This window comes from Hesperophylax consimilis, chromosome 30, assembly GCF_061612785.1.
Source record: "Hesperophylax consimilis isolate HC1 chromosome 30, BYU_Hcon_1.0, whole genome shotgun sequence".
Classification (NCBI taxonomy): Eukaryota; Metazoa; Arthropoda; class Insecta; order Trichoptera; family Limnephilidae; genus Hesperophylax; species Hesperophylax consimilis.
In genome coordinates, this window is record NC_142865.1 from 15,965,842 (window position 1) to 15,992,387 (window position 26,546).

Consider the following 26,546-nt stretch of genomic DNA (forward strand, 5'->3'; position numbering starts at 1 on the left):
CTGCTAGTAACTAGTGGTTGTGATCCTTGGCTACGATTCCGGAGGTCGCGGGTTCAAATCCCAGGCACTTTCCAGGGTGGTAGATATTTTCAATAACGCCCTGGTGAAAGACCACCATCCAGAATCGAAACGTTGTTTGAAATGGCTTTAGCCTTGTTTGGTGGCCAGGTACTTCCTCACCCTCATCTTTCCTATATCCTTCCCCTCCCCACCAATGTAAAAAAAGAGGAAGATGAGCCAATTTTAATTGTTTTTATGTTTGCAGTCAAAATTTTAATACTTAGAAAATTATTTGTTTATTTCTGATAATAAAATTTGTAAGCTTATTTCATCGCCTTTCTAAAACAGTTTTTAATTTTCGGATACTTTCAGAAATATTCCAATTATTTGGACTTCATTGCAAAGCGGAAATACACGAAACTTGCGTAGTTTAAATATCACCTCAAGGGGGCATACAGGCATACATACATACATACATACATACATACATACATACATACATACATACATACATACATACATACAGGGTGTATCGGCAAGTACCCTACAAACTTTAACCGGCTATTCCTCAGCACATTTGGAGTAAAAAATATTATGGGCGCTTTGCTGTCCGGTAACATTTTTTTTCCATTAAAAACAAAAAAATAAATAAAAAATCCACACTCCGTCACTGTCATTTGCATTGAATCTCGTGTTCAACAGCTGTTATTAGCAAGTGTGTCAAAAAGTGTCCTCGCTCTTTCGTACACACTAAATAATAATAGTTAAAAATGAGACGAATGGTGCCGTGCCACTTCGTTGTGATTGTAAAAGCGCGCCAACGTAGGTACGTACGTACATTATTCAACGAAACTCGAACAAAATATTGCCAGATGGGTTTTCAAACTTTGACAAAGGATAATAAAACATTGGTGACATGTGGTGAAAATATGAATAATAAATTTTTTATTAAAAAAAATGTTACCGGACAGCAAAGTGCCCATAACATTTTTTACTCCAAATGTGCTAAGGAATAGCTGGTTAAAGTTTGTCGGGTACGTGCCAATACACCCTGTATATTTCGCAGCTGTCTTTGCAGTTATTAGTATTTTAAACCATTTGTTAGTAGTGTGTATGTAATAATTTGAAATCAATTAAATTTAATTGTACGTTAGTCAAAGCGCGTATGTCCCGTTTACCTTATATGGGTAGCCTTTGGATTAATAATTTTGTACAGCCTGCTGCTAGTCCAGTAGTTGTATACCGTTTCTTCTTGATTCATTATTAATTTGTGGCTTACCGTGCCATCACGATATTAATTAATTATTTGCGACGGAGTTACAACAATCAATATTGCTGCGAAAACAACTGATAAATTAATACGAATTTGGCTTAATATGACTAACTAACTAACTAACTAACCATCACGCCGTTTCCCCGCAGGGGTAGGCAGAGAGGACGGACCGCCAAACAACTCGGTCTTGGCACACACTTCTTGCCTCATTCACATTCATACATCGTCTCATACATACTCTTCTATTATTCTGACTCTTGACATGGCCCGACTCTAGTATCTGATTCACTTGATCGTGCCATGTCTTCCTCGGGCGTCCCCGACTTCTGCTACCATTCGCATTTGCATCATATATCCTCCTTACACTCCTATCTTCGCTCATTCGCTCTACATGCCCAAACCATCTAAGCGTCCCTTTCTTAATCTTACTCATTACGCTTACATCAGCCTTGCACTCTTTGCGGATCTCCACATTCCTCACACGATCAAACATGGTTTTACCACACATACGCCTCAGAGATCTCATTTCAACAGCATTCAATCTACTTTCATCCTTTCTTTGCCAGTTCCATGCCTCACTTCCATACATCAAGGTAGGTACCAGCACTCCGTTGTGGACTGCTAACTTCGCTTCTTTGGACAGTTTTTTGTTAGCGCCAACTGCGTTCAGTCCTCCATTAACGGAATTACCTGCATTTACCCTTCTTTCAATATCTCTGTCAGCCTTCCCATCTCTCGTAAACATACTTCCTAAATACACAAACTCATCCACCTGCTCCAAGTATTCCTCATTCACAATTATATTGCACACTGTTTTCGTACTCTCTCTTTCAAACACCATTACTTTAGACTTACTTACATTCATCATTAACTCATTCTTCATGCATACTTAATATGACTATTTATTTATTAAGTATAATATCCATGTATTATGTATAAATCTTTCGGAAGAAATTCTCTAAATGATGGTGAAAACCCTATCAAACTCCGGTGCAAAGTTTAGAAGAACTAAGCGCATAAACAGACAGACGCGTGTAGTGACTTTGTTTTATACTATTTAGAGATACCGATGTATTGTCACTATTACGAATTTACTAAAAGTTTATCAGGAAACGGCATGTAATTCCGTTATTAGTTTATTATGTTTTTGAACGTTCCAGACTATTCCCGAACTTTCCAGTATGTTCTATAATGTTGTGAAATGATCTCGGATGTTCTGGACTGTTCTAGAAATGTCTAGAGGGCGAAACTTCCAGCCCCTATATCTTCAAAAGCACGCTCTTCACGTAAAAAAGGGAACATTCTTCGTGAATGGGGGATAGAGGGCTACCACACCTTCAAATCCATTGATCGTACCGGAACTCGTTTCTGACCTTTATCGGCACATTGTACAATTTTTTTAAAATAAATATTGATATCTTTATTTTAACTTATCTTCTGAGTGGAGGGAAAGATAATAATAAATAACTTGGAATATTGATAAGATGATGAGAATTAATTTTATTATTGTAAAAATTATCGCTAAATTGCACAACTCTTTAATAAACTAATACGGTGACAGTTGGTTTTTTATGCTTTGTCCTTGTTTATTTTTTTTTTGTTATCTGTCCAGTCAAATTTGCAATGATCACGTCACAATGAAACCTAACCTAGACAGCCAAAATCTACCCCGAGTTAACTAACCATCTCGCCGTTTCACCCCGCAGGTGTGAGCAGAGAAGATAGACTGCCACACGACTCTGCCTTCATACTTTTAATATCATTCTGTTATTCTGACTATGTCTGTTTGTGCGTTTAGTTTATGCAACGGATTTTGATAGGGTTTTCACTATCATTTTGAGAATTTTCTTCCGGAAGGTTTATAACGCCGGGTACACGCGACTAAAGCGATTTCTAACAACTTTTCTGAACGGTGGTCTTTCTACAGTGCGTTAATTTCTTCTATAATAGGTGCAATGTAGTCCAAATATTTTATTATCTAACTAATTGTAAGGATAATTTTTCATTTGCGTCATTATCAGTTGTGTTTTAAATACAAGCAAAATAATTTTTGAATAATTTAGTCTACCACCAACAAGCAATTTCGGGATACCGCAAGGCACAGTCCTAGGCCCCCTACTATTTATAATTTATGTCAACGATATTTTCAAACTACCACTTAACGCAAACATCATATCATATGCCGACGACACGTCTATCATAGTGAATAATGTACTTATTTTTATAGCGTTAATTATTATTTTACGAATCATTCAAAATGATATACATAGCAGTATTGAACGCTTTCAAATTTGCAAATGGACTAATACAGAACCAAGAAAAAGAACTATTTATTGAAAACTTGTCACTATGTTTAAAAGTTCTCCCCGCTCTCAGAAAGTCTACACGGAGAAAAATTACTGATATTTTAATGTATTTATTTTAATGTATTTTATTTATTTGCCTTGTCCTTTCTAATGTTGTCTTTCCCGAAATGAGTTTTATAAACTCATTGGGAATAATACATTATTACTTTGTTATCATTTTGTAATGTATTATCTTGTAATAAAATAAAAAAAATAAAAAATGTTTCCGCATTTCGTCATTGTATATTATCAAGGCAAATATTGCAGGTGCATGAACACGTGTTCCCCTTATGGTAGGAATTTACTAGTTTACTAAGTTTATCAGGAAACGGCCTGCAATCCCGATTTTAACCGGATTACCAATGATTTGGGGATATTTTAAATCTTATTTCAGCATATACTAAAATAAAGATTTACTAACGTACCGCAGCTGAGCGTTAGTTAAGTTAGGGGAAGGGGAGGGTTTGGAGTACTTGTCTATTCAGTTCTGGTCACCAACCACGACTAAAATCATTTAATAAGTTGCTATTAATTTGTTATACTAAATACATTCGCGCTTCTAAAACTCAGATTTTTAAGCATTCCTGTACAATTTAAATAAATTAAATTTATTTATTTTATATTACATCACGACCTATTTTGGTACGGCCATGTCAATCTATTGCAAATTTGAGACTGCTCTCGTGTATTTAATTTTGGATTTGAGCCAGTCTCGAATTTTCAAAAAATGTTTCAGTGAGTTTATTTCCGGTAGATCACAGATTTTTTAAAAACATGAAATTTATAACTGCTGCTATTTTGTTATGGCGCAAATTGTGAGAAATTTCAACTAAATAAACCCATCGATTTTTCCCGAGTTTTGTAACGTTATAAATAAATTTCTACGTTTTTTATCAGCTAACATTATACAGATCTATAAATAGCATAAAATAAAGTCGCTAACTGCGTCTGTCTGTTTGTGCGCTTAGTTCTTCTAAACTAGGCAACGGATTTTGATATGGTTTTCGCTATCGTTTAGAGAATTTCTTCCGGAAGGTTTATACGTATTAAACATGCATATTATATTTATAGAAAGTATAGAAAACCGATGTTTTGTAAACAAGTCGTAAAAAACATAGTTTTGGGCGCTTAATCTTATGAGAAGGCCTACAGAAAAGTCCGTGGTGGTATATATATGTCTTGTCTATATCCTAAGGATAACCCCCAGCAACGCCAGGTAGCTTAATATAATAATATTAAGTTCAATAATAATGAAGAATGAGTTAATGATAAATGTAAGTAGTCTAAAGTAATGGTGTTTGAAAGAGAGAGTACGAAAACAGCATGCAACTAATGATGAATAATTGGAGCAGGTGGATGAGTTTGTGTATTTGGGAAGTGTTGTGTACACACGGAGAGAACTTGCTGATATTTGGAGAGATTTTTTGATAAATCAGTATTACTCATTATTCTCCCTAGATCTAGGGGAATAATCATTTTTTCGGGAACAGTAATGAAAGATAGCGCAAATTTATATAATGAACTGGATTTCGTGATGAAATTCCAAGTAAAGAAAGGTGAACGTTTATGGGGAGGTGTCCACTTGGCACCATTAGTTAAAAAATACGAAAAATATTAGTATATCCCCAATGAAAAGCACACTTGGGAAACAACTTGATAATAGTGTCGTAACTCGTCTTGTAATTATTAAAACACGTTGCTTTTCGCAATAGACAAAAGAATAATCTTTATTGTTCTTGAAATTTATTTGAAATGTTACACATTGTTTCAATATAGATGGCGCCACTAAACACATTTGATAATTTTGTTACCATTATTCTAATAGTAATAACATTTTGTAACTTGTATCATTAAGAACTGTGAGCGGAACGTTGGTTGAAGAGGAGTAGATGTTAAATTGAAGACACAATATCACTCATACGGTTCTCTTTTAATACGCTATCGAACGAACTGGAAACTGCCCGTCTTGTAGAGGGCTAAACAACATTAATAAACCACTCACCAGATCGATATCTTCGGGCTTTTTGTATGAAACAAATCGATCCTAAATAACCATAGATATGCCAATATATAGACAGTAAAATTCTCAATCGGAGCCTCCATATTGTTCTACACACTTCAGAAAAACTCTAAAAGTTGATTCCATGGACTTTCAGAGTTTTTCATTGTTATATAGTTAGGAAATCATATGACTTCACAATATTTCGGTTCCAATTTTCGATCGGATTTATACCTCCATGGCTAGCAGATTCTGGAATAGTGACAAGCTGGTGACCCTGTATTATTATTATTATTGGCACACATAATCTAAAATAACACTAAATCTACATGCTTATAAATAACAACTGTATATGAAAAATGGCTTACTCCTTCCCACTGCCTTCTCCTTCACATCATACTCCTTGGTATTATTAAAAATCTGGTAAAATTATTAGTTTTCCTGTTATACATGGGACTGCGGGCCTATAACGAATGAATTGAAAGAGTTCCTAGCAAAGTATCAGTCAAAAGCGAATGTTTTATGAGTACGGCGGAACACTCGGTAGGTGGCCGAGTTGACATCGCGTTTGGGTCCCACCCAGGCGTAGTGTGTCCAATTCCTGGACTGACTAAGTCCTCCATCACAACACAATCAACATTTTAAGCTTACTGTGGTGGTAGTAGGAAATTTTCAAATATTGTCTGGTTATTCGTAACCCGGAAATGTTTGTCATTCTCTAAAAAAAACATGTTCATATAAATACTGACATTACGTCATAATATCTATTAGGAAAATATCACGTGTTCTCGATGTATTCTGAATGACTAATATTTTATCAGGAAGTTGGCATACTGTCACTTTTTTACAGGATTACTCTTCTCCGTGCACCTTTTAAAAAAGTGATATAAAATCATTTAAGGCGAAAAAAACTCACCCATAAACCTGACCTACTAACTTATCTAACCTAGTTTTTATTTCATAATTTTTTAAGGCGATGCACTACGTCGTGTAATATTTTAAATTGAGCCGCTATCAAAAACAACCCTTACGTAGATGGCGATACCTCACCAAAACCATAACTCACCAAAATGACAGTACAACACACCTTTAAGGCGATGCACTACGTAGTAATTCAAAATCATATGTTTTTGGTTTGAAAATTTGATCGCCTAGAAATGTTTCAGATGCTTTAATTAAATACTACGAGTAGAATACATCTTGGCCTTTGAAATAATCGAGTATTTTTTTTTAAAGTCTTTTTATAAGCCCAGAAAAAAAATAATTTATAAAGCCTATGAAAACTGCTTTAAAATTCGAAATCTCCTACTTATGAACCCATTTCGGTTATGATTTTACTGTACAATGTGGCAAATTAAGTTATTTATAAAATGATCGGAAAAAAATTAAATATTTTTGCCTGAACATCCACAAAATAAAATAAAAGGCACTTTTTGGCCATGATTTTTTCTTGCATACATCAAAACAGGCGGATGGTGTTAAGCTGGAATTTAAACCTTATCGCCGTCTACGTAAGGGGTGTTATTGATAGCGGCTCGATTTAAAATATTACACGACGTATTGCATCGCCTTAAAAGTTATTAATATGAGTTATTACAATAAAGTATAAATAAATAAAAGTTCGGTTAGATGACAAGGAATTTGGTTATTTCAGATTTAAATTCACAGCGGGAGTCAATGTACTCGTATTTAAATGCTTATTTTTAAAAATAAATAAACAACGCGAAGTGTACAGCTAAGCAAGCAACACTGTAATAATTAAACGTTCACAAAAATATGGGTGCACTGTTCTGGATTGATTTTGTTTATTTATCAACCCTTCAGAATTTCAAATGCGGTATTTTCCATGCAATGCGGGGTTTTCCAATAAGAGGTGTTATTTTGAATAGCCCGCTATTTCGGTAGATGTTACTTTTGAAGCTGTCATTTTTTGACATTTGACAAGTAGAAACTAATAAAAATGGAACGATACACGCTTCAACAACGCATTGAAATTATTAAAATTCACTTGAGTGAATCAAATGCAAATCATCTTGAGTGATGAGGCCCATTTCCACCTCGGTGGCTTCGTCAACAAGCAAAATTGTCGCCTCTGGGGCTCGGAAAACCCAAGAGTTATTTCTTCTAACTCAGCAAACTTATTTTGTGGCACCATTTTAATTAAAAATTAATAAAATACTTCGTTTTAACCACTTTTATTGTTTATTACCAACATGTTTCATGAGCAACGCTCACTTCTTCAGGGTTTTTAATAAAAAACAATAAAAGTGGTTTTTTAAAAAAAAAAACACTTTTATTGTTTATTAACATGTTGGTAATAAACAATAAAAGTGGTTAAAACGAAGTATTTTATTAATTTTTAACCAAGAGTTATTGTTGAAAAGCCTCTTTATTCTCAACGTGAGACTGTTTGGTGCGGTTTATGGTCCGGCGGAGTCATTGGACCTTACTTTTTCGAAAATGAGGCTGGAGCAACAGTTACGGTGAATGGATTGCGCTATCGAGAGATGATTAATGATTTTTTATGGCCGGAATTGAATGGTATTGATCTGGACCACGTTTACTTTCAACAAAACGGCGCTACGTGCCACACAAGCAACGAAACCATTGATCTTTTACGATTGAATATCAAAATAACATTTCTTATTGGAAAACCCTGTACATCATGTTTTTTTTTTTAATTTCAACGCAAAAACAAATACTGTTTTAGAAACTAGATAAAAATATTTTTCCGGTGTTATGCATTTAAAATAAACATTACTATTTCTAAATAATATAATTTTAACATCAAACGTGAAAAATGTTTGTCAAAAACACTAACTTTTGACATATTCGCATTTCTCTGAAATCGGATGGCATTACAGCAATTAATATGCGAAATAAATGGCGGTCCTACCCGATCGACATTCGGCTGGGTTGGCAGACTTGTCGACTTCAGATCTGGGATTGGGCGGTTTAAAATATTTGTTTTTAGTAAATAACTTTGTTTTTTTATAGGTTGATTTAAAAAAAATCTATAAATCTACAGTTTTTTTCCGAGATTAACGCAAAGAAGGCCCGGGCAACTCCGGGAACTTCAGCTAGTTATATTATAAAGTAAATGACAATATTTTTTGTTTTTGTAAGACATGGATTCAAAAATCTCTAAATAGTATAAAATAAAGTCGCTATAAATAAATAAATAAATAAATAATTGTTTATTCCAGCTATCAGCGTCTGTCTGTTTGTGCGCTTAGTTCTTCTAAACCAAGCAACGGATTTTAATAGGGTTTTCACTATCATTTAGAGTACTTCTTCCGGAATGTTTAAATATATAATACATGCATATTACACTTATATAAAGTAGAGAAACGTCAGTGTTTTGTAATCAAGTCGTAAAAAAATATTTACGGGCGCTTACATTGCTAACGCTGGCTAAACCTTATGATGATGGTATATGTCTTTCTCCTAAGGATAAGCCCCAGCTACGCCGGGTATATGTCAGCCAGTATTTAATAAATAGTTTCAACACAAATAAAATTATACTAATCCGTGATTTTTCACGGGTCTGCGCCAGTCAGGTAAATAATTTGTAATCCTATGACCTAAACCTACACCCACGTCTTACTAAAACGATTGCGTGGCAACGCAATAATTAATAATTATCGCGCAGCAGGTACTTATGTGATGAAGTAACCTATATTATCTTACCGCAAGTCCACACCTTGCGGTCTGAAGTATTTTCGCTACCAACTTAACCTTATTCTGCTAGAATCCACTGTCGTACAGCCAGCGGTCGAGTCGAGAAAGTCGATCGAGTGATTCATGATTCACTGTTCAAGTGACTCGCACTTTACGTTTGAAACATAGAATTAAAAAGAACGCAAGAATTGCGATGTGGGCGTATTTCGTAATCCAAAATTCTGACCATTCCTTGCTTAAATTTCTAACACAGTAATTATTTTCGGTAAAGTTACTCAATTCTGCTGAACGCAGGCGAGTTTTTTTTAAATGATACCTGATTGCAACTTAATTAGATGAAATAAACACCTAAAAAATTTAATATTAAGGCGAATCACTATTTTGATTAATCTTTATAACGAATTGGTTTACATTATGAATACCAAAAATATGCTTTAAATAAATTGACGGTTTTCCTATCGTGAGTTATAAGCCATAAGTAATAAGTTTAAGTGATCAATGCATAAATTAAGTTGTTAAGCGCCCTTGAGGTGATTTTCTCACGAACACGGCGCTATACAAATATTTTTAAACTTCCGATTTTATGTCCGGGTTAAATCTTCCCCATAGGAAAACTAAACCCTTCCACACTCTTTTCCACAAATGATCATCTAGTCAATCAACATTATGCAAGTGCATTATATAAGCAAAATAAATTCAAAACAATACAAGAACAACACGTCAACTCACCAGAGATCAAATGGGAAAATAATTCACCGACTCCAGATATTTTCATATCAGAGGGTTCGGCTCGGTAGAACTTCTAACAGGGCCTATAAATCCTACTGATCCCTCAACATAAATATTTAAAAATTTTTTCGTTATCCTACATGTATTTAAAATGACCGACTTTTGCATCTTTATATATAAATTTTTTGATAGATCTAATACGCCTAAATTTTGAATGAGAGAGCTAGGTATAATGCCAGTAGCCGAAATAACAAATGGTAATATTTTTATAGTCTGAGAATGCTAAATTCTTTTTATCTCATATCATTATTATTATTTGCCTTGAGTAGAATACAAATAACAATAAACCACTCAATAAAAAATATAAATGTAAACTACTAAAAAAATTTTTTTTTCAAAGAAATGTATGAACGCGTAAAGGAAACCACTCTCAAACAATACAGTACTATAGCTAAGATTATCTGTGACAATTTACCTTGATTAACCTTTTTTTGCTTTCTTATTAAATTATTTACAAAATAAATAAAAACCAGTTTTGTGGTTGACATCGAACTATTCTAGACTCCGTTTGTCAAGCGTTTTTAAAGCCTATTACCTACATTCCTGACAATATAAGGCATAACAAGAATACACACATTTTTGGCTTGTAGCTTCCTCTTAACTTATTAGTTACTTGGCATTGAGTCATTTAAAACATAACTTTGATTAAGAAAAATGGAACTTTAATGCATCTTTTACCATTTCCCCCGACATAAATAGTTGTTTCTTGAAGACAATAAGTTGGAAGCTGTTAAAATCAATAGTTATTTAAAAAAAAAAACATTGCGTGAAGCGGAATTTGCCAACTTTACCTTCGTTTCATGGTAATTTTTTTTATTTTTTATAACGACTAAATAAAACAGCGATATTCGATGTCAGGCAGTGCAAGAGAAATAGAGCACATGCTAACTAATTAACCAACCATCACACCTTAAAGCCGCAGAGGTAGGCAGAGACGACAGACCGCCAAACAACTCGGTCTTGGCGGTTCCATGATAACTCAACACAGTGACAATTCAACACACTTTTAAAAAGTGAAATAAAGTCACTAGAAACGATGAAAAAAATGTTTAACCTAACCTACTTAACCCAGTTAGTAAAGTTTTTGTTTGATCACTTTCCATGACTTTATATAACTTTTTAAAGATGTGATTAATTATCATTTTGATGAGTTATCCAGTCACCGTCATCGTCTCATACATACTATTCTGTTATTCTGACTCGTTACGTGGCCCGAGTGTTTGGTTCACTTGATCATGCCATGTCCTCCTCGGGCGTCCCCGATTTCTAGCATTCACATTCGCATAATATATTCTTACACTCCTTTCTTCGTTCGTTCGCTCTATATGCCCAAACTGTCCCTTTCTTAATTTTGTTCACTACGCTTACATCAGCCTTGCATTCTTAGGACGGGTTGTTTCGGAGAATTTGAACAATTCATCAAATTTCAACGTTCATTTTCGGGTTCTGTGAAAGTCCTATTCAAGTTATGTTATTATATCATTGTAGGCTAGTTGCTTGACAAAACTGAAATAAAAACAAAACTTGAAAAAATCTTTCACAGAACTTGAAAATGGACGTTGAAATTTGATGAATTGTTCAAATTCTCCGAAACAACCCGTCCTTAGAGAATCTCCGCATTTTTTTCATCACGTGATTACACTGTTTTACCACATATACGCCTCAAGGATCGTATTTCCACAGCTTTCAGAATCGCGCGCTAAATGGGCTGGAACCAAAAGGTGTTAAATTAATGGCAAATTGGTTTCCATTCAAATCTACATAGAATACGTTTCTAGTGTGTATTGTCTATTCGCTGGATATAATTATCTGTATGACTGTACAAGCACCGTAATTGCTGCATTAAATATGGTATTGTCGTACTTTTTCTTTTTTTTTTCAGAACACAACCCTTTTTGGCAGCTTTTTACATTGGAAATTTTTGCGTTGAAAAAAATATAAATAGTTATTTTTTAAATTTATTCGATACATGTTGGGTTTAAAATGCGGTGCCATAATCGTGGCGTTCTATGATTTTTCCATCAAGAGTCCCAACTGCTCTCTACCGTCTGGAGTCAGTGAGACTATGACATCCAATTGGGATATGTGGCGAGGCTGAAGGTAAAGTGCCACCAAACACGGCTAAAGTCATTTCAAGCAAGGTTTAAATTCTGAATGGTGGTCTTACACTAGGGCTATACTGCGAGTGTCTTCCACTCTGAAACGTGCCGCAAGTTTTACTATACAGGGTGTATCGGCACGTATCCGACAAACTTTAACCAGCTATTCCTTCGCACATTTGGAGTAAAAAATGTTATGGGCACTTTGCTGTCCGGTAGCATTTTTTTTCAATTAAAAAGAAAAAAATAAAAAATTTCCACACTACATCACTGTCATTGGCATTGCTTTTCGTGTCCAACAGCTGTTATAAGCAAGTATGTCGAAAAGCGTCTTTGCTCTTTCGCACACACTAAATAATAATAGTTAAAAATGAGACGAATGGTGCCGTGCCATTTCGTTGTGATTGTAAAAGCGCGCCAATATAGGTACACACGTACATTATTCAACGGAATTCGAATAAAATATTGCCGGATGGGTTTTCAAACTTTGACAAAGGATAAAACAGTGGTGACATGTGGTGAAAATATGAATAATATTTTTTTATTACAAAAAAAAACGTTACCGGACAGCAAAGTGCACATAAGATTTTTTTCTCCAAATATGCTAAGGAATAGCTGGTTAAAGTTTGTCGGGTACGTGCCGATACACCCTGTATAATATTTTAAATTAATGATTTGTGAAGTATCAAATCAAATTTACTTGCGAACGACGAGATTTGAACCCGCGACCTTCGGATTGCTAGTCGAGAGTCATACATACCCCTCGACAGCGGAGGCCGTTTTGTATTGTAATAATTATTAGTTTTATTGTGATTAATTTTTGGGTTATTATGCCGTGTTGCGCTTTGTCCTTCTAGACAGCGTTACGTCTATTATCACCCTAATAAATAACATTGATTAATTCTCATTTCTGAGCACAAACTGCCTCCTGTTTTATATTATGTTTTTAGTTTTAATATTCTTGTTTTGTCCTGTCCTGCTGTTATTGTTATTCTAAGTTTTGTGATCACTTTGTATAAACAGTATATTTAGTGTTATAATATTAGATCTGTATTGGGTAAGGCACACTGTAGGAAAAATTTTAAGAACCACTTATACTGAATTACCATTTTTAAAGTTTGTTATACGAGTAGTTAAGCGCACTTGAAGTGAAATGACACTAAACTGCGCTATATAAATGCCATGTTATTATTATTGTCAAAAAATTGTGTATTGTGTCAGTGGTACGATTTCTGAAAAAAAAAACAGCTGCTATATTTATTTGTGTATAAAACTTAATTTCATTTTACACTGGCTAATAAATTTACCGGACACAATGTAGTATGAATCAATTTCCTCGTATGCAACACACGTCTTTCGGAAGGAAGCTATGATAATCTGTATCCATATATGGTATTGCCGTTGGTAATTCCTTGGTGACCTCTCTCTCTCTTTCTCACAAACGACGCCTCGTAACAGAAAGAGAGGTGTGCATATTGTCTTCAGGTTTTTTTGAAATAAGAATGTACATTGTTTTCAATCTGTATTTAAATTATAATTTATTCGATTATCGACCTTGCGTCTGGTAACTGACGTCACCGGTGAAGCGTCATTCCCGTCCGCCGGGGTCAATGTCACCTGTCGCGTCATAGGTACCCACCTAGCTACATTGTAGTTCTTTATAACCCTCTCGAACCGTACGTTAAGAGGAAGCTACAAGCCAAAAATGAGTATATTCTTGGTATACCTTATATCGTAGGTAATAGGCATTAAAATCGCTTGACAAACGGAGTCTAGAATCGTTCGATTTCAAGCACAAAACTGGTTTTTATTTATTTTGTAAATAATTTTATAAGAAAGCAAAAAAGTTAATCAAGTGAAACTGTCACAGATAATCTTAGCTATAACACTGTATTTTTTTTAAAGTTGTTTCCTTTACGCGTTCATACATTTCTATTTAAAAATATATTGTTTTAGTAGTTTAAATTTATATTTTTTTATTGAGTTATTTATATTTTTATTTGTATTCTACTCAAGCGAAACGAAAACCTTCAATTTATCTAAAGCATATTTTTTGGTATTCTTAATTTACCTACACTAATTCGTGGTAAAGATGAATCAATTATTAGTGATTTAGCATTAAGCTTCGCCTTAATTTGAAAATTCATGAATTTTAATTTACACAGAAAACTTCTCTAATCTCAATAATATAAAATAAAGTCGCTATCCACGTCTGTCTGTTTGTGCGCTTATTTCTTCTAAACTACGCAACGGATTTTGATACGGTTTTCACTATCATTTAGAGAATTTCTCCCGGAAGGTTTACATATACATATAATACATGCATATTATATTTATAGAAAGTAGAGAAAAGTCAATGTTTTGTAATCAAGTCGTAAAAATATGTTTTCGGGCACTACATTGTTAACGCTGGCTAAACCTTATGAGATATATCAAAATAATGTAGTACGGAATTGTATGTCTTTAAAAGGCCTAAAGAAAAGTTCAAGATGGTATATGTCTATCTCTGAAGGATAACCCCCAGCAACAAAGGGTACACCTCAGCTAGTACTGAAATAAATGATTGATAATTTATTAAGAATCTCTTTGTTACTATGATAATGAAGGAGATAATCAAGCATCAGATATTGTTTTATAACTGCCAATTTCAATTCAGGTCTGAAAGGGGTTAGAGAGGGGTTACCTGTCCTTTGAACAACTTCTGACTGTATTATTGTTGGCTCCCAGACGACTCCCGCCACCTCGGTGTTGATGGGAAGTATGATTATTTTTAGAATCGTTGAAACGATTTTGTCGTAAATTTAAAGCAGAAAATTTGTTTATTTTTTTCTAGTTTATGATTCTTACAATTATCGATTAGTTGACTCTAACCTATCACAACCATTACGCCATTTCCCGCAGGGGTAGTGCAGAGAGGATGCAACGCCACACAGTGTGGTTGTCCCCTGCAACGAATGTATCGAATTGATTAGAGCAAGTAAATACTGAATTTTATGAATTTAAATACTGCAGCACTGTTATTCGAATTATGAATTATTATTGTATTTGTGGGACAAATTGCACACATTTTACAAATGTTTACTTTGAAAGCTCGTGATTTTGTCATTTTGGTAGTTATCGGAAAACTAATTTAACTAAATATCGTTATTATACGTCTCTAAATGGTATAAAATCAAGCCGCTATTCGCGTCTGTCTGTTTATGCGCTTAGTTCTTCTAAACTACGCAACGGTTTTTGATAGGGTTTCCTTTATTATTTAGAGATTTTCTTCTGGAAGGTTTATATATACAGGGTTTTCCAATAAGAGGTGTTATTTTGAATAGCCCGCTATTTCCGTAGATGTTAGTGTTCATGCAACTGCATTTGCCTTGTTAATAATGGAACACGTGTTCCGGCATCGTAATAATACATTCGTATTTTACTCGAAACCTATCAATTCATCCGTTAAGGGCCTGCAATCCCGTTTCTAACCAATTTACGAATAATTTGAAGAGATTCTCAATAAATTAACAATTAAAAATTTTGTCCGTGTAAGACGAATATTTATACGAATCAGAACACTGTTTGTTTTTTGTTGTTTTTTCTATTATTTTCAGTTGGCGATGCACACTACGTATTGATGCAAAATCACGTGTTTTTGGTTTGAAAATTTGGTCGCCTAGAAATGTTTCAGATGCTTTAATTAAATACTGCGAGTAGAATACATCCTGGCCTTTGAAATAATCGAGTATCTTTTAGAAAAGCTTTTTATAAGCCCAGAAAAAAAAATGTATAAGGCCTATGAAAACTGCTTTAAAGTTAAAAATCTCCTACTTACGAACCCATTTTCAGTTATGGTTTTATTGTATAATGAGGCAAATTAAGTTATTTATAAAATGATCGAAATACATTTAAATATTTGTGCCTGAACATCCAAAAAATAAAATTAAAGGCACTTTTTGGCCATGTTTTTTTAATGCATAAATCAAAAATGGTGGATGGCGTTAAGCGGGAATTTAAGCCTTATCGCCATCTACATAAGGTGTGTTATTGATAGCGGCTCGATTCAAAATATTACACGACGTAGTGCATCGCCTTAATACATAACGTAGTTCGTACTCATTTTCTGATGTTGACTTTACTGTGACCGGGAGAAGTTTGAAGGAGCTAGGACCCACTTACGAGTATAATATTATTTTAGTCTTGTAACAAAATGATATTACATAAATGTTTCTCTTGTGCCGAACACACATTTAATATTAGTTCAACGCCCACAGTGATGAAAGAACCAAGTTTTAACGTGGAATGGAGATTCCAAACTTTCAGTATTGCCCCGGATAAGTTGATCGGAGAGTATGTCGGATCGTATTGGAACGCTGTTAGGTTAGATTGAGAGGGAGGTACACAATACGATGGTGACTATGTCGATACAGCCAGGTGCGTTTAATATCCATTATAATTACTGGATATTATAATTATTGTAGGTCCGTAATTCCGGAGGTCGCCGGTTCAAATATCGGCGTTCGCAAGTAAATTTTATTTGATTAATACGTGTTATTTCACGATTAAGGCGATGCACTACGTCGTGTAATATTTTGAATCGAGCCGCTATCAGTAACACACCTTACGTAGATGGCGACAAGGCTTAAATTCCCGCTTAACACCATCCACCTGTTTTGATTTATGCAAGAAAAAAACATGGCCAAAAAGTGCCTTTTGGATGTTCAGGCACAAATATTTAAAATGTTTCATTTTATAAATAACTTAATTTGCCACATTATACAATAAAACTAAATTAGGTTCGTAAGTAGGAGATTTTGAACTTTAAAGCAGTTTTCATAGGCCTATACATTATTTTTTTCTGGGCTTATAAAAAATACTCGATTATTTCAAAGGCCAAGATGTATTCTACTCGCAGTATTTAATTAAAGCATCTGAAACATTTCTAGGCAACTAAATTTTCAAACCAAAAATACATAATTTTAAATTACTACGTATTGCATTGCCTTAAATCATTAAAAATAATATAAGGTTATTCGGCACGTTGATCGAATGTCGAATGGAATATACTATCAGTATCGCCCTGGTGTAAGGACACCATTCAGTATTGAAATGACTTTAGCCGTGTTTGGTGGCCAGATCTAAATAGCCAGATATTTCCCCAACTACTTCTTCCTCATCTCCTTTCCCTCCCACTGCCTTAAACCTCACAATATACCCCAATTGGGGATGCTATAATCTCACTGGCCGTGTACGATTGGGAGCAGTTGGGACTCTTGTCTATTTGGTCCGCATTACGAATTTTTACCGATATAATGTATCATAACTAAGAGTAAAAAAGTAATTATATTAAATTACTCCCATAGAAAAAAATTGCAATTTGGTCCTTCGAGCCGGATCATAGTTTTAATATAGATTTATATTTTTGTAATATATTTATGTATGTTTAGGAGGCCCCGGGGAAAATAATCAACCGTCATCTTTGGGGATGCTGTGTGAAGGCTTTATGTCTTTTAAAGTTTTAAAAATTAATTATCTGAAAATTATTAAAAAAATACACATCTTATTCTGTTACATAGGTATGAAAATATTCACTGCATTTCGTTCGTTCGTAGGCGTTCGTAGATGACATTAATTTATTTGTTTGCGCCTGTACATAAGCAATATGAATATAAATAAATAGTTTGGTCTGTATAAAAGCTGAATACTTTTAAGAAAGGCATACAAATACAATATTGGATTTGTATGCCTTTCTTGAAAGAATTCAGTTATTATACTGACAAAACTATAACTCATATTAATTCGTCTTAAGGCGAAGCTTAATGCCAAATCACTATTTTGATTAATCTTTATAACGAATTGGTGTACATTATGAATACCACAAAAATATGCTTTAGATAAATTGAAGGTTTTCCTATCGTTTCGCTTGAGTAGAATACATATATTTGTTCAATAGAAATGTATGAATGCATAAATGAAAAAAACTTTTAAAAAATACTGTATTATAGCTAAGATTATCTGTGACAGTTTCACTTGATTCACTTTTTTACTTTCTTAAAAAAATATATACAAAATAAATAAAAAACAGTTTTTGCTTGATATCGAACGTTTCTAGACTCCGTTTGTCAAGTGATTTTAATGCCTATTACCTAAGATATAAGGTATACCAAGAATATACACATTTTTGGCTTGTAGCTTCCTCTTAATATTTTAAGGCACAGCTTGCAAAAAGTGTATTATAATAAAATAATTCAATTAACGCCATCTATGAACGCATAGATTATAACGTTCGTTAAGTGCTACAACGGTCCAAGGATTTTTACACTATTTTAAATGAGATGTGTTTTTATTAAATATTAGCTGACATATAATACCCAGCAACGGGATAACGATACGTAACGATAGCAACGGGATATACCATCGCGGACTTTTCTGTAGTCCTTGTTATGATATACAATTCCGTAGTACATTATTTTGATATATCTCATAAGGTTTAGCCAGCGTTAACAATGTAAGCGCCCGATAATATTTTTTTACGACTTGATTACAAAATATCGACTTGTCTCTACTTTGTATAAATATAATATCCATGTTTTTTATGTGTGAACCTTCCGGAAGAAATTCTCTAAATGATAGTGAAAACCCTATTAAAATCTTGTGCGTAGTTTAGAAGAACTAAGGGCACAAAAATACTGACGCGGATAGCGACTGTTTTATACTACAGGGTTTTCCAATAAGAGGGGTTATTTTGATATTCAAAGAAACTTTTCCCGTAAAAGATCAATGGTTTCATTGCTTGTGTGGCACGTAGCGCCGTCTTGTTGAAAGTAAACGTTATCCAGATCAATACCATCCAATTCCGGCCATAAAAAATCATTAATCATCTCTCGATAGCGCAATCCATTCACCGTAACTGTTGCTCCAGCCTCATTTTAGAAAAAGTAAGGTCCAATGACTCCGCCGGACCATAAACTGCACCAAACAGTCACACGTTGAAGATAGAGAGGCTTTTCAACAATAACTCTTGGATTCTCCGAGCCCCAGATGCGACAATTTTGCTTGTTGACGAAGCCACCGAGGTGGAAATGGGCCTCATCACTCAAGATGATTTGCATTTGATTCACTCAAGTAAATTTTAATAATTTCAATGCGTTGTTGAAGCGTGTATCGTTCCATTTTTTATTAATGGCGTAGTTTCTACTTGTCAAATGTCAAAAAATGACAGCTTCAAAAGTAACATCTACCGACATAGCGGGCTATTCATAATAACACCTCTTATTGGAAAACCCTGTATATAGAGATTTCACAATAGTCGCTTACGCCTATTCATTCTAATCCTTTGTATAATTTAGCGCGCTAACTCTATCATTGGTATGTACATATTATCTCCCTCCCAAACTCAAATCTTAAGTAATCTTCTTCTTCTTTTTGAACGCTTATATCGGACCCTTGAGGCGGGTCATTAGTGCTTTCATCGTGGTTCTGAATCCAGTCGCAAAATCTTCCTTCTTAAAACGCCCACTAACAAAATTCGAGATATTTTCGCTTTGAAATTTGGCAAGAATATTTGTACGCTACTTTCAAACGGATGCACACAAGTAGAAAGGTCGGTTTTGTCCAGTTATTAATGTTTTCCATGAAATGCTAAGTGCCATGATCCCTATTGCAAGTTGCCTTCGGCTGTACTGTGGGTAAATCTCAGTTGATTTATTATATTTTCGACGATTTTATTTCGGTATTAATTTCATCACTATAAACTGATTTGAAATATCGCAAATACAACAGTTTATGATGATTAAAATTAGTCGTATTTTTTCAAAATATAAAATTACATCAAAACTGTCCAGGTTGCCGTGTATGCTGGGCAATTAAAGTCCAATCTCCTCCCCACCCTCAAAGCACTTGTTCAAAGTCGTAACACTAAAATTCAGTGTCCCCTGGTGTACTGGTCGCGCCAGGACAGGCGTAACCCTAGCTGGGTGGTAGGCACATTCACTACGTTTAAAACTCTTGTCGCCAACATCGTTCACTCATACTACTGTTGCCTACATCTACGCACAGCAGCGCCCCGACTTTGTCTCTACCTACACACCGAACTCGTATTTTTCATTGCATAGCCGCTTTGATAGTCTAGTTTGATAGCTTGGCGACAGTTGGCATGCTTCCATGCCACATCTACCTGTGTTTCTATTATTCACACCTATCGTAAATGACTTCACATTCGTTGTCAGTGGCAATTTATGACGTTGATTAGTCACTCAATAATTCTTACTCAGATTTCCTCGAATTTAAGTCAACGCATTAAATTTGTATTATACATTTATCTGATTACGGATTGTCATTCATTGGATTTTACTTTGCGACTTCCCCGACTTTAACCCGCCTCACAGCAGCGCCCTACCGGTTGACGATATAGTTCCTTGGTTGTGAATTCGAATCTTAATTTTTAAGGCCGGGTTATTTCGCCTTTTAGCCGTGATGTAGCAATTTTTATTATTAAAGCATACGGATTTCTAAACGGTTCAAAATGACAATAGAGCAGACTTTAATTTTTTTTTTAGCTTAACTAACTAAGCGTATTAATCGTAAACCGACAGTCTTATGTGGTTTTTATTATATTATATTTTGTGTTTTTGTGGTAGCATCTGTTTTTAGTTGTGTTTTACTTGTTATAGCATTTTGATATAATATTTTGCGCATTTGCAGACTCGATATGATTGAATATCGTATAATATAGAATTGTCTAACCTTTGCATTTTGTTGTTGTACCCCGTATACTAGCATCGTGTTGTCCCTTTTTAAATTTTGTTTCGCTTTTCATCCATTATTTTGCTTTCGTCCCTTGCTTATTTTTACCATTGTATCATTATTCATTGACCAACGTAAGAATATTTTCTTGCTGTCATTTCATCACTCACCTTTAAATATCCCTGCTGCCATTTCATACCAAACTTTATATCTTGCTGCCATTTCACCAACATCATAATACTCCTTGTTTCCATTTCATAAAGCTAACATCCCTTGCTATCATTTCATCATTCACATGTCGAATCCTCTGCTGCCATTTCATACCAAACATTATTTACACGTTGCTGTCACTTCACCGACCTTTATGCCTTGCTGCCATTTCACCAACATAGTAAACCCTTGCTTCCATTTCATAAAGCTAACATCTCTTGCTCTCATTACATCACCAACCTATTATCCCTTTCTGTTTTCCTAGCCCCCCCATTTAATAAAAAATCTAACTATCCATTTCTGCCGTTTCACCACCAACCTAATGGTACGTATATATTTGCGAACTTAAACGCGAACCGAGCCACGAATTACGGGATAGGAACGAAGCAACTGCAAGCGGCGTTTCGATCCATTTACGGTTGTTCGTTCCATTCCCATAAGTTGAGGTTCAGTTCGGCAGTTCGGCTCGCGTATGTATACGTAGCATAATATCCTTTGCTACCATTTCATCCCTTAAATATACCTTTCTGCCATTTCATCACCAACCAAGTATCACTTACTGCCATTTCACCACTAACCTAATATCCTTCGCTACCATTTCATCACCTACCAAATATGCCTTTCTATCATTTCATCACCTCCCTTGGCACCATTTCATCGTGTGTGCTTGTGTTCGCCAGCATCAAGTAGCAAATCTAACCGCTAGAAGTAGTACGCAGTAGTACTAGATTTGCCTGTCCGGGACACCGCCCCTCGTTCCAAATGGCGTGGAGGCAGCTCCCGTAGCAGGTAGATTGAGCGACATCCATTTATTCGACTCGCAAGTCCCTTCAGTTATCAAATTGGGTGCGGGTTTTGCGTATTGGACGTACACAACAATGCTCGGTAGACTTATTAGAGTTGTTTTATTTTACTTTTTCAACATGTATTTAATTTTTAAAACATTCAAAGACATAATAAAGCCTCCACACAGCATCCCCAAAGATGACGTTTGATTATTTTCCCCGGGGCCTCCTAAACATAGATAAATATATTTAAAAAAATATAAATGTATATTAAAAATATGATCCGGCTCGAAGGACCAAATAATATATAATTTCGGTATAGCAATAAATTCTCAAATAAAATGAAGTATCGGAGTTGCCGTCTGTTGGGATCGCTTTTATTTATTATTGTCTTTTGATAGTTTTAAACTTTTTTTTGTTAGTTAAACCTGCTTCTGTGTTTGTCAAAAATATAATCGTTGAGTTGTCGAAAATGGGCGGTTAACCGCATTATTGGTAAATTTAAAATAAAATGGCATTTTGGGCCGGTTTGACCAAAATGTCCTATTTTATTGTTATACGGTACAAGATTCCCGGATTTTCGGAACCAGTGGGACTCTGACATCCTCAATTTGGAGTATGCTGTATGTTAATTTTCTCCTGAACAATTCGTCTCCAGTGGACTATCTGTATATTATGTCAATTATCCCGATATTTACATGTACACAATCCGTTTTACTCATAAAAGTTAAAACGGGGGGATAGGGACGGGTTAGTAGAAAACGTTACTCATAATCACGCGCATGCGTACTGCGTATACCGGCCATAATACGACAATATTAGTAGTTGACAGATTTTTAAACAGCCCGACCCTCAGGTATAGGGACATATTACGATCGCAGTAAGACGGAAATCGCGCACTATGTTAATTTGACAAATTAATATCGATCGGTCGCGCAATGAAAATGTAAAAAAAGCAGTCATACCCATTTGCAGCACTATCAGAGGAATATTTATTTAATTCGATTTTCAAAGCACTCATCGAATTTGCAGAATCTCGAAGCAATTCAAAACAAACCGGGTCAATTAAATTACAAACGTCACGAAAATTACCGAGTTTTTGAGTTTTGGAACAAAGTGGTGCCAGTGTAAAAAAATCTTGGGAGAAAATATTATTATGAGTAAAGATTTTTACCCGAGCAGTTTACGGCCCTCTTCACCGTACAGCTATATCATCAACGCTGCAGCGGTGGAATCTTTATAAAGTATCTGTACCTGTCCGTGTTGGAATTGGTAGCGACAGAACGTCTCGCCTTTACTCGTAGAAGCCACCGGCCATGTGCTTTCTCGTTCGGGGGGGTTGATCCAAAAATAACCCCCATTCTTCGAGTAACAGACGATGATTGTTAGTTGTTAGCATTCCACTTCTCTTCACGATGCACACATTTTTTATCTTGTTCCAATACCAATACTACCATTTGGGACATGTGTCCCGACTGGCGTTTCCAAGATGTCCCCAAGATGTAATAAGTCTACTTACAATATTGTATCGGTGATTCAATCCGTTATTATATTTGTACGCCTTTCTTGTAAGAATTGAGTCTGTATTTGTACAAAACTATTTATTCGTATTGTGTATACGGATATTTAAAATCATAACAAATTATTTTAAGGCGAAGCTTAATGCCAAATCACTATTTTGATTAATCTTTATAACGAATTGGTGTACATTATGAATACCAAAAATATGCTTTAGATAGATTGAAGGTTTTCCTCATCACCTCGCTTGAGTAGAATACAAATAAAAAATAAATTACTGAATAAAAAATATAAATGCAAACTACTTAAAAAAAATAATCAATAGATATGTATGAACGCATAAAGGAAACAACTTTAAAAAAATACAGTATTATAGCCAAGATTATCTGTGACAGTTTCACTTGATTAACTTTTTTGCTTTATTATAAAATTATTTACAAAATAAATAAAAAACAGTTTTTTTCTTGAAATTGAACGTTTCTAGACTGCTTTTGTCAAGTGATTTGAATGCCTATTACCCACAATAAAAGGTGTTCCAAGAATATACACATTTTTGGCTTGTAGCTTCCTCTTAAGCAATAAAATTAGTCGCCTGAAATATCCATACAAATTGAAATTATCTTCCGAGTAAAAATAAATGCCGCCGGCGGGAATTAAACCCGCACCTTCTGATGTCCTGTCAGGTGCTCTGGACCGCTGAGCCACGTCGGCTTATTTCCAACACGCCAATTCAATAATTCAATATGTACTAGTACATCAATCAACAATTACTGCTTATTATATTTTTTCACCTTCCAACTTTATTTTTTAATTATAGATAATTTCAATTTGTATGAATATTTCAGGCCACTAATTATTTCTTATAATAATTTGTTATCCTTTGTGCTATGTATAAGAAAACTTGTCTTATAAACATTAGTTTATCATTATAAAAATAATTAAATCATAACGTGCAAAAAGTGTTTTTCTTCTAAACAATTAAATTAGCGCCATCTATGAAATAGCAGATTATTCTATAGGTATTATTCTTAATTCGGTTTTTTATGAAATTTATTGACGGCTAAGCGACAAAATTCTCGTAAAAATATTGCTAACTCGCGCAGATCCTTGAAAAATCACGGGATATTTTATAATTGTAGGATTTGTGAATTTGAAAGTATTGCTTCAAGAGCTTTAATTTATTACCATTACCGTATTGTTAAACATCCTTAGGAATGTTTCGAGCTTGGTAAATCCAAAATGTACGTAAATATTGTACCTACTAACAAATATATTATTTTATCTATCTATGTAAAGATGATTGTTTGGTGGGCGGCATTGATTTGATTTTTATACAATCTACATCCGAGATTGATGAAATTTTACACACTTGACATTCAAAACAAGAGGAAGGTCACTGTCTACATGTAAGATTTCGAAAAACGCTGCGTGAAGCCCGGGTAACGACGGGGATTACAAGCTACTTATTTGTAGTTAATTTTTAAAAGATACATAAAAGGCTGTTAATGCTATTAAGAGGAAGCTACAAGCCAAAAATGTGTATATTCTTGGTATACCTTATATTGTAGGTAATAGGCATTAAAATCGCTGACAAATGGAGTCTAGAAACGTTAGATTTCAATCAAAACACTGTTTTTATTTATTTTGTAAATAATTTTATAAGAAAGCAAAAAAGTTAATCAAGTGAAACTGTCACAGATAATCTTAGCTATAATACTGTATTTTTTAAAGTTGTTTCCTGTACGCTTTCATACATTTCTATCGAAAAAAAATAATTTTAGTTTACATTTATATTTTTTATGGAGTAATTTTTTATTTTATTTGTATTCTACTCTAGCGAAACGATAGGAAAACCTTCAATTTATCTAAAGCATATTTTTTGGTATTCATAATGTACACCAATTCGTTATAAAGAGTAACCAAAATAGTGATTTGGCATTAAGCTTCGCCTTAAGAGGAAACGCGGGCGGCGTATTGTCCATAATTAAAAAAAGTTAATCCGCATCAAAGTCCCAACTGCTTCTAACCATCCGGAGCCAGTAAGATTATTATTACATATTGTGTTATGTTGTGAAGCTGAAGGTAGTAGGGAGGGGAAGGAGATGGGAAAAGGACAGTGGGGAAGTACCTTGCCTTTCAGATCTGGTCACCGAACACGGCTAAAGCCATTTCAAGCAACGTATTACTCTATTTCTTCTGGATTTTTACACTAGTGCAAACATTTTTCATATACATATCGACCACTGGTATCTCCCTAAGTTTTATTTATTAATTACAACTATTCGAATTTCAACTTTTGATGACTGCAAATCCGATCGAGCTGGAACTCGGCAGATAGACTCATTGTCGTAAACTAAAAAAAAAAAACTTTGAAATTAACCACTAGCCTGCCTAAGTGTGCGCAATTAGCGCGAAACGCCGCTTGCGGTTGCTTTGTTCCTTTCCCGTAATTCGTAGCTCGGCTCGCGCAAGTTTTCTCATGTCAAACTTGTCAAATTTCGCTGCATGCAAAGGCTCTTAAAAAAAAAACAAAATACATTTGATTTCAACTTAAATATCTAATGGAGTCAACTAGTCGGGGCTTTGGGTCGCGCGCGCATCTACAAAATAGGCTTTATGATGTTAGTTTTGGTCATTTTAATCATTTATGCGCATTCCTGACCTTAAAACTTAACTTTGAGAAAAATTTGACGGTGTATTTAAAAAAAAAAAAATACGTGCAGACCATAGACATATGACTATGTCTGTGGTGCAGACATATTTTCGTCGGATACAGTTAGTGAAAAAATCGGTAATGTTTTGAATGCAATGGACAGCAACAGTTTTGTAGTAAGTAATAATATCTATCGTTCAGATTTACAATTTATACCACCCACCTCAGCAAAGAAATGACTAACGATTTTTTTAATTCATATTTTTATGATATGTATTTCGAGGTCATTGAAAATGTTAGCTAAAAACGCTTCTAAATTCGTAATTTTTTGCTAACAATTCTATTTTTTTTTACATTAATTTCATTGTGTCATTTTTGAGGATGCTGTATTAAGGAGAGGAATTTTTAGGAAGATTTGCATCAATAATTGTCTCAATTTGACCCAAAGCAGCAATAATTTATAATCT

General features: G+C 34.5%; 1 protein-coding gene across 1 annotated transcript in view; it reads left to right on the plus strand.

Moving 5' to 3' along the window:
* The window catches only part of tsr (Cofilin/actin-depolymerizing factor homolog tsr), a 40,396-nt gene that overhangs the window by 2,420 nt on the left and 11,430 nt on the right, over positions 1 to 26,546 (plus strand). The window lies entirely within an intron of this gene.